The sequence below is a fragment of the Heterocephalus glaber genome, unplaced genomic scaffold (genome assembly GCF_053883595.1).
Source record: "Heterocephalus glaber isolate CG9 unplaced genomic scaffold, H.glaber_assembly_v1.0 deba00000347, whole genome shotgun sequence".
Classification (NCBI taxonomy): domain Eukaryota; kingdom Metazoa; phylum Chordata; class Mammalia; order Rodentia; family Bathyergidae; genus Heterocephalus; species Heterocephalus glaber.
The window spans coordinates 15,961,238-15,974,919 of record NW_028258143.1 but is presented as its reverse complement, the minus strand read 5'-3'; the positions used below and the strand labels follow the sequence as shown (position 1 = coordinate 15,974,919).

Sequence of the window (13,682 nt, the reverse complement as noted above, 5' to 3'; positions counted from 1 at the left end):
ATCTCACAGTTGCTGCACCTATTTGATCAGACTGCCCACATTTCCACAGCTCGATGACCATGTATGGCTGATGGATCTTCCACAGAGGAAAGCAGGCTTAAATGCCTCCTTAAGCATTAAAATCCATTCTGTTAATTGACAAAGACTTGGAAAATAGCTTCTCTTGCTTGGTGCCCCCTGCAAAATGCCAGCTTTGAGCTATGGATGATCTCAAGGTACCTCTTTGTGACTGGAAGTTCCTGGAGAAAACAGATCATGAATCTTTTAAAAAAAAAAAATCTGACTTTAGTAGCTCTCTATTTCTGCCACACCTTTCTATATGTGAACTTGGTGAGGGTAGGAATCAAGTTCTGTGAAATAAGACATGTACATTTTAGTCCTTGCTTAAATTCTGCTACATAGCATCTAAACCTGTGTAATCTCCTGAGTGACAGGGGGTGTCTCACACAGAGCTCCTAATCCTAGGGAAGTTTGGGGGTGATGGGAGTATCTTTTCTTCTATTGAGGAAATTCTGGGTGAGCTCTTGCCTTGGACCTTGGAATTTCTTTTTTTTGCTTAAATTCTTTTATTGGTACATTTTAGGTATAAAATATGTTTACATTTATCATTGGGTGCTTGTACCTGTACATGATGTATCTTGGTTCTTATTTTTTCCCCATTACCTGTACACGCTTCAACCCCTCCACCCCTCACTGTTTACAAAGACTTTGTTTCCATTTATTCCTTTTCTCATAATTTTTCCCTTTCCTTCCTTCCTTTCCCCTTCCCCTCCTACTTCCCCTACCCCTTTGGACCTTTGGTTCCTATTTTAAATTATCAATTATTCATTTTAATCCTTATTTACACTTTCAGTTTCTCACACTAGAGCAACTATTCGGTATTTACACATGTGTGTCCTATTTATTTCACTTAAGTGTATGTCCTCACTATGCATCCATTTAGCTATAAATGTTTCTAATTTCCCATTCTTTATGGCTCAGTAGTACTCCATTTTATAAAAAAAAAAAAAATTCACATCTGCTTTATCCAGTTTCCAATGGATGGGCGCTTAGGCTGTTTCCAAGCTCTAGGTATTACAAACTGTGCCGCTATAAACATGGGTGCACATATATCACTGTGGTAATATTCTTTTAATTCTTTGGGGAAGATACCCAGGAGGGGAATAGATGGATCAAATGGGACCTCTAGTCCTAGCTCTTTGAGGTATCTCTAGGACCTTGGAATTTTCAACCCCACACTCCTTGTTCCCGGAAGAGGCAGAGGAATTGAAGACTAAATTAGTTGTCAATATAAAGAAGCCTCCATAGAAATCTCTAAACTATGGAATTCAGAGAGCTTTGAGGTTGGTAATACACTGAAGTTTTGGGAGGACTTCACAGAAACAAGATCTTGGGCTTAGTACTCTTGTCTTTGATATCTTTCATTGGGCCATTCCTTTGTATTAGTTATCATATCCTTGATTATATAACAAACCAGTAAATGGAAGTAGCTGTGTTTTGAGTTTTGTGTATTCTAACAAATTATTGAACTAGAGGAAGGGGTTGTGGGAAACCCTAATTTATAAGCTGTAGGTCAAAGGTGCAGGAAGCCCAGACTAGTGCCTGGCATGTGAAGCAGGCACCCTCTTCTGAACAGATTGCAGAGAGCTTTATAGATCTCAGGAAAGAGCTTCTATTTCCTTCTCAATGTGATGAGATTTTCAGAGTGGTTTTAGCAGAGTGATGTGATCAGATTAGGTTGTGAAAGGCTACACTAACTGTGCTCAGAGAATGGATTACAGGGCCAAGAGTGCAACCAGGAATAAAAGGCCATATAATGGTTATAAACGTACAATGAATATAAAAGTACAATGCTTTTCTCCTTCCTCTCAATGCTTCTGACACCAAATGTGTGTGGGTTTTTTTCTCAAATCCATCCCCCTATTACCGCCCTTATAACCCCACCCTCTATTTCCTACCTCTTGTCTAACGATAGGTTCTTCTCTACTTTCTTGTCATCTTTTAAGATTTCACATATTAGGAAGAACATTTTTTCCCACACTGACCAATTTTCTGATACCACCTGTGCATCCTAAAATTTAACTCAATTCCTGTACTATCTACACAGAGTTACAGTGAGATGCCACAAATTAAAGGCTCAGTCCACAAGACTACCCTCACTTTAAATGCCGCTCTAGAGTCTGGGCCTCCCATACCTCTGACCAACAGCTGCTTATCGGGGATTTTCATAATCCTCTCCTACTCAGAGGATTCAGGGAAACACCTTCTTCCATTTACTCATTTGTTATAAAATAAAGGTATGATAAAGGACACCCCTGAATATCCATCTGAAAAGGTACATAGGATGAGGGTCTCCAGTACAGGGTATCTTGTCCTTGTGGAGTCAGGCTGGACCACTCTACCACAACTTTGATGAGTTCATCAACCTGGAAATAGGCTGCAACCTGACAGTCTCTGCAGACTATGGCTCTCAGGTGTAATCCAATATGTTGCTATAAATAAAGATTTGAACACAGGCACATGCTCTATTTAATACCAGTCAGGGTTGGCTTTTGATATGAGAGTTGAGTGGCTGTCATTAAGACAATGTGGCCCACAAGGTTTAAACTACTTCTGTCCAGCCTTTCACACAAAACTTTTGCCACCAGACATACCTCTTCTTCTGTTCTCTGCCTTCCAGCTATAATGACCTTCTATCCAAACCTCAAACTCACCATTCTCTTTTTTCCTCAGGACTTTTGCTTTCATCATTTCTTTTGCCTGGACCATTTCTTCCATGTTATTGCATTACTAGCTCCTTCTTGGTGGTCAGGTCGCAGCTAAAATATCACCTTTTTCAATTACCTCTCTGAACCATGCAGTCTGAAAGGGTCCTAGTCACATCTGGTTACTCTCTCCCCAGTTACCATATGGCTCATTGTTGTTGCTGCTGTTGCAGTTTCTTCCTACACATACCACTCTCTGAGATGCCTCATTTATGCTGACACATTAGTTATCCATCTTCTCTAACAGACTGTGTGCTCCCCCAGTCAGGGACCTTCTCTCTACCTTTCACCCCTGTAGCTGCACAGCCTAGGGCTTTTTGTAGTGTATAGTAGCCTCTCAATAAATATTATGAAGTAAATGAATCTACATTGAGTTTCTCATAGGGTTTTGTGGAAAGAGTCCAATTGACTCAAGCAGATCAGAACCACAGTGGCCTTCAGAGATGATTTAACTCATTTTAGGAGTAAAAAAAAAAAGTAGGGATTCAAGAAGAATATGCCCAGACTGAATTCATTTTAGTTCTATCTTAGACCCAAGGCACCCTGACACCCAACCTGTCACCATCCTTACTAAGTGTATTTATTGAACCTGATTCAGACCAGATTTTCCCAAGGATTCAATTACTCAATAAGTTTTGAAATATTTCAAAGTGAAGTGAATAATTTATTTATGGAGAATATTCTCAGATCATTTATTATTTTTAAGAGAGTCTTCAAAAGTGGAATGCTTATTACAGTCCTTGCTAAACAAATCTGAACTTTCACCACATGAAAATCTTTTTTTCAGTAGTCTACACTATGATATTATTTTTCAAATGCTGGCAAAGAGAAATGATTAGCAGAATTACCTTCCCCAAACCATTTTATGTTCTCATAGCATCCTCATAGCAATTTCAGCATTACATTCCATTCCCATTGTTGTCTTATCAACATCTATAGCATCTTCCTATTACCTATACTAGATCTGTTTCTTACATTAGCCTATACATTCTTTTAAGGCAAGAAGCATAATTTTTAAGAAGTATGCCTCAATGATTAACACTACCAAGAATATAAAAGAAGCATAATGAGTACATCTTAAATTTTTGCCACCACAAGACTGCTTTAACAAGGGTTTTAAGGCTCATTCCTTGACCTTCTTCACTTCTTGACTAATGTCATTTCTCAATGAAACTCTCTTTATTTGAAGCAGTAAACCCCTCTCTTTGACGTTCCTGATCTTCCATACCCTTCGCAACTTTTTCCAAAGCAACGTTTATCACTTCTACTATCCTACATAAAGTTACTAATATACTATGCATATTCTCTATTCCTAAGAGACAGCATGCTCCAGAAAGACAAGAATATTTTTTTAGTCTGCCACGCACACTAACATATCGCTCACATCTACAATGCTGAATAGTAAGCGACCGAAATAAATTCATTGCATTAAAACTATGAATTCATGAATGAATGAATGAATGAATGAATGAGGCCAAAAAGACCAAGCTGTCTCCCAAGGCTCATCCGAGATAGGTCAGCAGATCAAAGCAGATGCTGAGCATTCTCTTCTCCAACCAAGGATAAAGGAGAGTTCAGGCTGGCCATGTTTAAGAGCAGCACTGGACAAATAAAAGTTAACAACCCGTGTGGGAGAGGAATTTGCCTTGCTTAATGACTTGGCAGCAGAGCAAGCCTGGGGAGTATCTGAAGAGATTTGAGACCTTATCTCTTGTCGACTCCCTGATCTCATACACGCCACAGCAGCAGTGAGGAATATTTCTGAAAGTCAACAGAAATTCTAGTCTGATTCAGCCACAGGGAGGCAGAGTGAAGCATTAGTGTGAAAGGGAGAATAACAGTTAACCCCAGCTGATTCCCAGGATGGAATAAATCTACCTAGAAAGAAATGTAGTAAGCTGCCTTCCTCTTTGCCTTATTCTTACGGAGTCTGACTCATGTTTCCTTAGGAAGCTCAGGAGCTGAAAATGATTGAGGATGTGATCCATGTGCAGCCTGACTGGAGTTGGGAATTACAGAAATCAGCCATTTGGGAAAAGGTGGAGACCTTGGATTTTCATTTAGCAGAAGCACCAAAACAAGATATACGGCCAGTGGTTTAGAAGTGCTCAGCAATATAAAGCAAGAGGAGCTGCTATGAATTAAGTTAACTTTTCTAATGGAAGAAAAAGTACAACAATGTTAAGACAGTGAAACTGTTTTTATAACAAGTGAATTTTAACAATTAGTGCTGGCATTAACAGACCACAGTATCCTCAGTTCAGGAATGAAAATTTCAAAAAGCTTTTACAGAACTAATCTAGCCTTTGTGGAGAAAATGGTTAAATGATTTTTAATTAACTTACAAAAGACAAGCACTAGTCTCTTGAGCAAAACCTGAGTATATTTGTATGAAGCCAGCACTTTCTTTATACAAGTTTTCAGGCATTTTTGGAGAATAAGGAAGTAGAGCCAAAAAGACTCCTAAGAAAGCTCTCATCCTAAGAAATGAGAAGCAGGCCAAATTGTCATAAAACCCACATTATGAGGATACTCCATTTCCTCAGGAGAAACAATTACCAATGTTTGAGAGCCTGTGCTAGGAATATTTTACATGGACTCTCTCATTTTTTATCTCACTGAAGCACTGTGGTGTTTATTACCACTTTACAGGTGAGAAACCCTGTCATCCTTATCTGAGGAAAGAGCCCAGGGCCACAAAGCAAGCAAAGCGTGGTATCTCCCACAACTAAAGATCTTCTATGCCAAAGCTCTTTTTCCCTTTTTGGTGAGAGACAGGAGGGAGACACAAATGGGGAGGCTTTCAACTAAGGGCCTGGAAGCATTGTGTGAGTAAGACTTACACAAATCCAGGTCTAAAAGTCCATTTCTCCCCCACAAAAAAATTAGCCTTAAAGAAAGACAAATGTGGCCTTTGCACACCTGGCTTTGTGGTGAGACTGGGCACGTCATTCCCTGCCAGACAAGTGTACAGGTAGATAAGGAGCCTTAGAGACATGGTTCTACTCAAAAGCAAACACTGATTTTTTATAGCACCTTCTAAAGATTCAGTCTTGATTTCTTTTTATGCTTGCATTTTCTCCTCTTAGCTGAAAACAAGACAGGAAATTTTTAATACTTAAAACATAGTTGCTCATTATACAATGGCAACTGTTTACTTCTAATTGTCTTCTGTGATATTTTAAATAGTTTTTATCATACTGTGCCTCTTCTATACTGTTTGCTCAATGTATGATATAAGCAGATTTGGCCATTAAAATTCTACAAGTTTAAAATGTTATGAAAAAAATTAAAGCATAAATATATTCTAAATAGCCAAGTAAGATGGCATCAGTTTTATGTAATATAATGAACTCCTCAATGTTGGTTATGTAAGCTATCATTTTTGTGTTATTATATATAACAAAGGTTAACTTTTTTTTACTTAAACTTAGCACTTTCATCGGCTCAAATAGGTACAGGAAGGCTAAAGCACTAAGACCTGATTCTCTATTTTCAGAGTAAGAGAAGGAAGTTTGCCATGTTTTCTGGTGTTTCTGACACCTGGATAGTAGGGCTTACCCACAAGGAAGCTGGCACAGAAAGGGGAGGATGAGCCACCAAAGCGTCATCTCCCAGGTATGACTCCTCTGGCTGATAGTACGTTCACAAGAGTCACTAAATCAGGTCATAAAAACTTCACATTCCCCCAGCCCCAGATACCCAGACAACCACAGTATATCAAGAGAATCCAAGCTATACCTGCATTTTAGGAGAGAGAGCCTGCTAGATTCCTGAACATGTAAAACACAACTATAGTGCCTGAGAAAAACAACGACTTCACCTCCACCAGAAGTCAAATCATTTGCCAGAGAAACTATTTTCCAAGTGATCAAGAGAGTTCAGTCAAGAATGAGTTCTCGGGCCAGGGATTTAGCTCAGTGGTTCTGCCGCCTGCCTTGCAGGCCCAAGGACCCAAGTTTGATCCCGGTACCAAAAGAAAAAAGAATGAGTTCTCATATGAAATGTTCTCGCAGATTATATTTTTTCACTTCTTAAAGACGTGGCAAGGACAAGGTGTGCAAATGACTAAAGAGATTGTTCATAAGCTGTGACAGAAGCTGGGAAAAGCCTCCCTCCCAGGGAGAGTGTGAGCTTCCGGAGTGTGGATCTGAAGGTGATCCTTAGGCTCTTCTGAAGCTATGACTAGGAAACAGTGGGACAGTATTGTTTTATTGTGTCTGGTTTGGGAAGTAGCCAGAAGGGTATGATTGTACTCAGAGATAAAGGGAAGGATCGGATGAATTTCTACCAAACTATAATAAGACAAAGTGTTTTAAAGCCTTCCTTTTTATACAACTTTTAATTCAAGTTCTGATGCAATTAAATCAGTCAACAATAACAAAATACAAACAGCTTGGTGCACAGTAGGTACTGTCAAATGTTATCAGTGAAATGGCATGACAGAAATACTTAATATGGCTCCATCTGAATATTATTGCTATGCAAACTCAATATTGAGTACTTGTTTAATTGTTCCAGTCTAATGGCTTCTCTGTGTAACTTTAAAACCAAGAACAGTGCTCCTTAAGGAATTGTCCAAATGGTCTTTAAAAAGAATTGCTAATCTCATCAAGTTTGTACAAAATATTCCAGTTATGAAACATACATTTAAATGGTTAATACCACTCATTTATAGCTCACTGGTAATCTTTTAAAATACCTATGTATACCAAGCTTTCAATAAGTTTTTTCTGTAAAATTCTGACAAGATGACAACCTTCTGTCTCAGATTTTCCATGACAGTTCTAATTACATGTATTGTATAGCACTGGTCTTCCAAACCATCAAATTGCCCCAGATATATCAATATTATGATGTCAAAAATACTCTTATTAGGTACTTCTTCACACTGGGTAGCAATACAAAAATCCTTTTGCAGATTACATTTGATTTTTTATTTGGAAAATATTATCACTTCATCAGTCTTACAAAAAGGCTGAATTGGTTGTATCTGCCAATATGAAAATATGCAAATCTGCAAATATGTTACACATTCCCCCAACACTCAATAATATATTTTAACAATCAAAATATTAAAATATATGATATACTGGTAATAAAAAGTTAATAATGTGGAAATATTTGGAGTTATTATCTGCAAAATGCTTGTTATTATAATAACAATATCACTAATAGTATACAGTTACTGTTCTAAGCGATGTATTTGCACTTGATCTTGGCCACGTGATACAAATGATGTACTTCCTATGGCTATACCATTGTATTTTAGAAAATTAAGTAAAGTGTTGTATGTGGGAATCTGATGTTAGCTCATTCTTGCATTAACAAGTCACTTAATAATTATTCACTTTACTCTTTGTACCAGGCAATGTATAGTGTCCTGAATGTTCAGGAAAGAGCAAACCATCCTTTATTTTTATATGCTAGGACTAAGAGCTGGTCAATGATAGCAATTAAGCCAAAGAATGAAAGGTACATAAGAATTCAAGCACAGAGAGAACAGAGGGGCAAACAGGGAGAGGGAACAGCAGCATATGGAAAAAAAATCTAGGCAAAGCAGCACTTGAAATATGGGAGAACTGGAAGAAAACAAGTGAGCCAAAGCACACTGGGTGAGAGGGAGAAGCCCAAAGGAAGAAAGAAGCTGGGTTACACAGGGCCAAATAAAATAGGCCCTTGTTGGAAAGGCAGGTCACACAGGGATTGGCCTGGTTCTTTATCTCCATCCCTGGTTCCTCCTTGCTCTTGGCTTCCTGGCAGCCATGAAAGAACACTTTTTCTCTGCTATGGCACTCTGCCATGCTGTTCCGCATTGGAGCCACCATGTACTGAAATATGAGCCAAAATAAACCTCTCCTTTGTTAAGTCATGGATGTAGACTATTTTGTCCCAGTATAGACCCAAGTGCAGAAAAGTGGATATGAATTCTCTCGGGGGTCTCCTCAATCCCAGCCAATCTGGAATTGTGTGTTCCAAATGTGCTTCTACCAAAAGTTGGAGACTGTCTCGGTCTGGGTCCTCTGGCAGCTGTGAGGGTAAAAGAGACCTCCCTAAAGCCACATCTCCCACCCACTGCTCTGCACTGGACTGTAGCATGAGCAAGAAATAGGTCTGTGCTACATTAATTAGCCTCAAATGTCAGCTCTACTTGCCCCACCCCCCAAATGAACCTGACTTCTAACAAAACAAGAAAATAACAACATTCAATTTTCTAGATGCTAGAAACAATAAAGTAATGGATATATAGGTGCATATTATTGTAGCAAGCACATGGTAGATGCTAGGTAAATTGTAGAAAGTTTTACTACTGGCTTTTTTGACTAGAGTTTCAACTGTGTCATGAATTCAGTCTCTGGATTTCAGAAGACCACTTCAGTCCATTGAGTTTCAATCTTCTTCTCTGTTACAAGAGGGGTTTGTACCAGGTCTCCAAAATCAAGACAAACTAAGATTCTAAAATGATTGGCTAGCAGATGCAGAGGAGTCTGTGGAAGCTGGAAGGATTGGACAACACTCTCCTTTCCTCATCTTTTCTTTATGTTTATCAAGTAGAGTGAGCAGGTCCTTGAATACCAGATCAAAAGGTAAATGATCCAAGGCATCATAAAGAAAAAGTGAATCAATGCAGGTCACCCATCAAATCTATAATATCTCTCCGGAGACTTATGATCCCATCAAGTAACAAGAAAAAATGAAAGCATCAGTTCTTCTGGCTAAGAAAGTCTTAGCTAGCCATAAACTGTTATTATGGAACTTCTCAGTTTACATTTCTGTCCCCTTCTGAGAACTGCCATAGAAATCTGCAGAACTCCAGAACCACAGACTGGGTGGGGGAGGTTTGAACTCTCTTCATGCCCTGGGGCTTTCTGTGTGCTGGCACTGCACAGAAGCCATTTCTATGACAGCATTTCTCAGAAAATCTAGTCAGTAGCTCCAAAACTGCACTGACTAGCTCTGTGATTCTGGAAAAAATCACCCTACGCTCCTCAACCAAAGTGCTTTGTATGTGAAATGGTGATAACAGTGCTCTTGTGCTATCTACCTCCTGAGGTTGTCATAATACTCAAACGAGTTGGAATGGAAGCAAATGTCCTTTGCAAAGCGTACTCTGTCTCCCAGATGCATTTGAGACTCACTGATGCACTGTTCTTATCATTGCTGTTATGATCTTTCCTGCTTCAAGATGATCCATCTCAAGGGATTTTCCTTGTGCACACCAAGGATTAAAAAAAAAAGAGGGAGGCATCCCTTCTCCATTTGATGCATGATGGCTGTAAAGGGAGTTTGCCAACTTGAAAATGTAAACAACCTATTTCCACAGAGAGAGTTTTCCTTATACAGGAGAGAACACTGATTTTTTTTTTCTTGAATGCACATGAATTCCCGTCCTCCTGAGAGATCCTAACTGCTTTATCTCTGTAATCGGCTTAACTTCCCAGGTGCTTGCTATTCTCTGAATAAACTCACTAAAATAAATACCTCTTCCTCAGATCTCATGGGAGTCTAGCAAACTACTTCTATCCAAATCTCATCCCCAGGGGCACTAGCCAAAAATTTTTTAAAGTAATAGGAATTGGAAACCACGGCCTGTAACACAAACATGTCTAAGGTGCAATCAGCTTACTTAGATGGAAGAAGAAAAGGGGCCTCTTGCCTCCAGATAATCTTGGTACAATTGCCCAATCAGCACTACAAAATTCCTTTCCATAGGAAACTACATTATTTGGGATCATAAGGCATTTTAAGCATCCAAGGTCCTGTCTAGTAACACAAATACATTTGGGAATGTTTTTGAAACTACTACCTAAATCCTTAGATGGGTTTATTGAAAGGCTGCTAACAGCAAACTTTAAGTAGGAGACACTAGCAAAGGGAATTTGGGAGGCAAGTAGCAGACAAAGACAGAAAGATGTTAAGAAAGATAGAGATGTTAGCCCTGATTTATAGACATCTAAGCAAATAATTATAACACAAGTGAGACCCAGAGCTAGATAAAACAGCTAATTAGGAATAGTCCAAAGTTATCACAATCAAAAGGGAGAAAGTGAATTTTAAATCAAAATGGCTCAAATAATTAGGAAGTGGGTAAAATATATCCCTAAGGGAAAAGATTCCTCTTTTGACAGTTCTCGGTTTCAATATTATTATAGTGGGAAACATTTTACAATGGGTTAGACTGTTGGCAGGACATGAGGGGAGGAAATGGAACAACTCTAAGAGAGAATAGAAACTCAGTAATGCAAGCCAATGCAAATTGATACAACAGAAGGTACAAACTACCTTCTAGTCTGTGAGCCAATTATTTTTACCCAACTCACTTCTCCAGGGACACTGGCTGAAAAATTTTCAAATAAAAAGAAAGTGTGAGCCAGGGATTTAGCTCAGTGGTTCCACCACCTGCCTTGCAGTGCAAGGTCCCAAGTTTGATCCCCCATACCAAAAAAAAAAAAGTGTGGAGAAGGAATTCTGAGCTCAGCCTCGGGGGAAAAGGGTTGAGAGACTCCTAGAAGTCCCAGGCTGGTTTAGAAGGATAAAAAGAGGAGTAAGGAGTGTTCTCCAGAAGGATCAGCATGTGTAAAGACACAGCTGCATGGAATGGCTCAGCACCTGCCTCGAACATCTGGAATATATGTGGCCTTACGGAAGTGCTCATGCCAGGAAGGCCCTGGTGAAAAGGAGAGGAAAGATTTTGGTGCAGGACAGCCCCCTCACCACGAAAATTCTCTGAGCTGCCCTAAGCTCAAATTATTTTAAAACAATAAGGATTTATCCAATAATTTTAAAAGAAAGCAATATGGTCATATTTATTTCAGAAAAATCAGTCTATAACATAAAGTAGGAAGATTTGAGGGGTTTGCATTAGGTAGAACATAAAAGGGCCAAATGGAGAGGGTAGAAAGTAAAATAATCCAAATTTGGTGAATAATTGGATGTAAAGGGGGCAAGACATGCAGGGTGAAAAATGACTCCCTGCTTTACTCATTCTTTCCACATTAGAAGATGTAAAGTTGCATGATTTGGGATTTCAGTGGGATTGATTAGCAGAAAGAACATCTGAATTTGGCTTAATTTATATTCTAACTCAAGACCTGGGAGAAACTACTGAGATATAAAGAAAATTAAGAAATAGAAAATTGACCTCATTTTTCCAATTTAGCAAATTACCATTACCTAGTGGGTTTGGTATAAGAAAGTTTGACTATCCTAAACTTAATAAGAAATGATATCAAAATAATCACCCTTAGATTTGTCTAGACAAGATGGTGTTCTTCTTTATAAATGCCAAGAAGTTTTTGTTGAATAGGTGAAAGTTTAATGTTGCAATTATACCAGTTGAGTGATGGATTAAGGTGAAAGATAAAACACGTTTAATATTATAACCTCATGAAACCCACTGGATGGTTTTATTGTAATGGCATAACCCCATGCAAAGTGCTCAAAAGAAGAAAGGAGACAACTCTACTTGACAGAACTGAGAAAGGTGAAACCTAACTCCGTATTAAGGAAAATAAAAACAACCCAAGTTACAGCATAGTATCTTCAAAGGACTCAATAAGTTGGTGCTGTACTTTGAATCAGGAATGCGCTACAGAGGCCCAAGTGTTAAAGGCTTCATCCCTGTCTACTGGTGCTATAAGAAGATGGTGGGGCCTTTAAGAGGTAGAGTCTATTGGAAGGTCTTAGGTCACTGGGGCATAACCTGAAAGGGGGATTATGGGACTCAGTATCATCCTCTTAGTTTTTCAATTCCTAGCCATCAGGTGAGTGGCTTTTGGTTTCCCTGCATTCACCACCATGATAAGATGCCTCATCACAGGCACAGAAGCATTAAGGCCAATCACACCAGACATGGACTAAACCTCTAAAACCATGAGCCAAAATCAACATTTGTACCTTGTAAGCTGACATCTCAGCACTTGTTCCAGTAACAGAAATATGACTGCAGTAGTGGCCATTTTGGCACCTTGAGAACTGATGGGGAGGTAGAAAGATGGAAGAGGTGAAAGAAAGGTTCAAATGAAGGTACTTCAAACACAGGTAGACCACATTACCATTCTCTCCAGCCCCATGACTCAAAGGATTTCTCCTATATGGTAATAATCTTGAGGTTACTCTGAAAAAGAAAGAATAAATAAAACAGGGTCTCTGGGGATCTAAGGTAAATCTGAAAATGTGGGTACCTTGCTGAAAACAAGAGAAATAAATAACTATGTACAAATATTTAGTTCGACTGTCAAAACTCCAATAGAGCTGTCAGATTTCCACTGCTGGAGGAGGAAGAGTGGGAGAATGTTCTCTGAGAAATCTGACCAGGCAAGAAGGAGTAACTGAAGAACTGGGGCATCCTTTCCTCAGAAATCTCAAAGTGGACAGCATTCCAGACAATCAGCTTCAAAGACCCTTCTGAAAAGCCTATTGGTAATCATGAATGGGGAGCTAGGTTAAAGGAAATCCTTTAAGACAGAGAATCTCCTTTAAAATGGAACACAAAGACTGAAATTAAAAACAGAACAAAAATAAATTTGGAGAAAATAGAAACCTTGCCAATAGAAGAGAGGGAAAGGGGGAAAGAAATGGTTATTTATATTCTCAGAGAAATAAGATGATGCACATAGGAAAAAGAAGACAATATGTAAGAAAAGCAGTCACAAAATTTTGTCTTGAAAATTCAAAACCCAAAAAGAAAAGTAAATGAATATTTGAAGAGGAGTAAGATAAAGTTGAAGCACTATACTAAAAAGTAGAATCAAACAAAGAAAATAAAAATAGAAAATGATTTAACTAATACAGAAGGTTCCACATCCAAACAACAAATTTTAATGGAAGAGACTTCCAAAAACCAGAAGTGTGAGAGTCACTTGATATAGTAATTCAAGGGAAACTCCTAGAAATGAGTAACAAGAGTTTTTCAAG

General features: G+C 38.7%; 1 protein-coding gene across 1 annotated transcript in view; it reads right to left on the bottom strand.

Annotated features, from left to right (window-relative positions):
* Positions 1 to 13,682, bottom strand: part of Dpp10 (dipeptidyl peptidase like 10) — a 1,332,172-nt gene that overhangs the window by 1,226,812 nt on the left and 91,678 nt on the right. The gene's annotated exons all lie outside the window — the stretch shown is intronic.